This window comes from Pelophylax lessonae (genome assembly GCF_965119305.1).
Source record: "Pelophylax lessonae genome assembly, chromosome: 8".
NCBI lineage: Eukaryota > Metazoa > Chordata > Amphibia > Anura > Ranidae > Pelophylax > Pelophylax lessonae.
Genome location: NC_138775.1, coordinates 205,654,002 through 205,657,340, shown reverse-complemented (window position 1 = coordinate 205,657,340; position 3,339 = coordinate 205,654,002).

Here is a 3,339-nt window from a genome sequence, read left to right as displayed (position 1 = left end):
GTTTATATTGATCAGGCCCATACTGCATTACCCTTTGGTGAGGGTGAATTTTGGAAGGAGGTGGATATAGGCACGATAAAGTTGGGTGTATCACCATATGAGCAACTAAAAACAAGATATCACTATTATTGGCACGGCATGAATTAATGGACACATTTTTTTTTTTTTTTTCATACCAATATTATATTTTTATATCTTTGGTGCATATTGTCAGTGGTGTATATTTATATTTTATGTTGATCTGGGTCATTAAAAAAATCACGTATTGGTTAGCGCAGCTACTTACCCTTGTAAAGAGATACTCTAGCTGCAGCAAACCATATATTGGTTAAGATTTTATTGTTTGTGGTTTGCGTCGATGACATATACACAAAATATTCTAGAGACTTGAGTCCATTCCAGGAGATCATCAGTTTCAGAAATACTCAATCCAGCTCCTCTGGCATCAACAATAAGGCTACGGTCAAAATTCCTGAAATCACATTTTTTATTCACTATGCTGTGCAATGTAAACATTAAAGGCTAAATGTGTTTTTTTTTTTTTTCAATCAGCACAAGGGACATTGCTTACTATCAAGCCAATGTATCCCTTGTACTGCTGGCTCCCTATCGCCACCTAAATAATACTGTGGTTGGGATTAACAGAGCAACTGACCTGTAACAGGCACTCCCGCCCGCCTCAAAAACAATCTATGATCTTGCAGTCATCTGACCATCCTTCATTCTTAGATTGTTTTTCATTCATAGAAACTTCTGTGAATGGAAGAGGTAAGAGGTAAGTGGAAAGTTCAGGCATAGTCGGCAGTCTTGATTAGTGCTGATCACAGATCCCTTTGTTCTATTACCCACACCAGAAGATTATCGCAGCGGGGGTTGGGGGATAGGAACAGGAAGATTTCAAAGTAATGCAGGAGCTAGCAGCAACAGGAACACATCGCATTAGTGGTAGGTATTGTCCCGTGTGCTAATTTTAATTTTTCTTATTTTGACTAAACCTAAGCTGGACATACATTATACAATTTTCTTATTCAAATTCCCTTAGATTTACTTTCAACTATGAAGTGCAAGGGCTTGACTGATTGCATACAAATTGAAAGGGATTAGGTTTGACCTCATATTATATGGTTTTTGGTAAATCTAAAGGAAAATTGTACAAAACAATTGTATATTGTATGACCAGCCTAAGACTTTTACTGAGCTACTGATCTGTATCTGCATGATTTTATGCACTTTTCTGTTGACCCATGATTTACTAATTCAGTGTTTCTCAACTCCGGTCCTCAGGGCACACTAACAGGCCAGATTTAAAAGTATTACCTTGGGGGGGCGTGGCGACCGGCGGCGAACATAGCCGCATAGTTGCAGAGCTCCGCTCCGCTCAGGGACACATCGGCTCACATCAGACCTCCTGCTCTCGCTAGCAAGTCTGCGCTAGCCGCATCAGCTCCGCCACTCTCTCCGCCACCCCTGGAGATGCGCCGGCGCCGAGCAGATCCCCCTCCGGTGAAGAAACTCTCTGCCTTCTTCCCCCCTATGCAGCGTGGAAGAATCCAAGATGGCGCCGCCGCGGGGCTCCGGCCTCCGGCTCAGCATCCCGAGCCATCCACTGAGGGATCTCTCCCGGACCAGAGGCTTCTACAGGACCAGGCAAGTCCTCAATCTCCCTCTTCCTCCCCTCACTCTGTGCCCTCCTCACCTACATCCAGAAGTCCGGCCAAATCTAGGCCGCGGTTTGAGGCCCTCCACTATGAGGCATACTCCACTGACATGGACACTCTGGTGGCCCCCTCCCCAGACCCCTTCCAGGACTTTCCCATATCTGACTAGCCTCTGTCAGTGGCCTTATTGGGGGATATGCTGCGAACCCTGAGAACTTCCCTTCATGCAGACACCCAGTCCTGTCTCAGAGAATGCAGAGCAGGCATCGCGCATTTAGGAGAAAGGGTTAATCAAGTCGAAGTACACATGAGTGAGGTTACATCCTCATTCAACTCTCTTGTGGACTCTCACTCCTCTCATCATGAGGTTATTTCATCTATGCAAGCCAAAATAGCAGATTTGGAGGACAGGTCCCGCAGGAATAACCTGAAGATCCGTGGAATTCCAGAGGAAGTTCAGCCTCAACAACTTCCCCATTTTGCCAAAGATCTTTTCCTGGCTGTTCTTCCCTCCCTCTCAAATGCTGATTTAACTATTGATAGGATTCATCGGGTACCTAAACCCTCTTTCCTACCTAAAGAAACCCCCCGTGATGTATTGCTCCGCATTCACTTTTATAAAGTTAAGAAAGACCTCCTCTCTGCTTTTCGTAAGAGGAAAGACCTTCCACCCCAGGCTGCCAACCTGCAAGTCCTGCCTGACCTTTCCCAATACACCCTCCAGAGATGTCGTAATCTCTCCTCCATCACAAAGGCCTTACGCAACCACAAGTTAATTTACTGTTGGAAATATCCGGCCAGGTTGGAAATCTCCAAAGACGGCTCCAAGCACTTGATTAATACCTTAGAAGAGGGTCTGCATCTCCTAAGAGCCTGGAACATCTTGCCTGAGGGCCATGACTGGCGGAACCCGGCTGCCCCACCGGCCCCTACCCACCTGCGCCAGGAGTGGCACACAGTCTCCTACCAGCGGTCCTCCAGGAAAAATCAGGGGGCCAAGGAGGCCCTTTTCATCGCATCACCTCCTTTTGTTCCCTGAGTGTATAGTGGGTACTCCCTGATGTACCCGTTCTCCCCCTCACCATGCAGTGCCAACTGCTCTGACCCTCCCAGGGTCACTTTTTTACCTTTGGCTTTTTTCTTTTTTTTTTGTATTTTTGTTTTTTTTGGACCTGGGCTTTTTTCCAGGATCCCAACTGTTCTCATGGTCAAGCGCTCTTTTGAATTTCTGCTTATCCTCATTGTGCTCCCCTATTCACTTGTGGATTATAATCTTCCAACCATCCCCACATACTGGTTACCGCTTTCTACAAGTATACTCTCCTTCCTACCTCAGTTCCTGATGTCCATTACACCGATGATGAACAACCTATTCCTCCTCATAGGATCACCTCCTCCTCATCTCCCTCACTCTTCATTCCAGCGAAGGAACTCTAATCCTCCTCCTGTCCATCTGCAATGGGTGTAAAGTTTGTCTCCATTAATGCCCGTGGTCTCAACCACCCTGCCAAGAGAAGATCTTTATGGCAAGAGGCTTTACACCTGAAAGTGGATGTTCTAGCAGCCCAGGAGACCCACTTTGACATTTCTCCTTCTCCAAAATGCTCGCACCCGGCCTTCCCTCATGTCTTTCAGGCCTCGGCCAGAGAAAAGAAAAAGGGCGTGTTGATCGCTATACGGG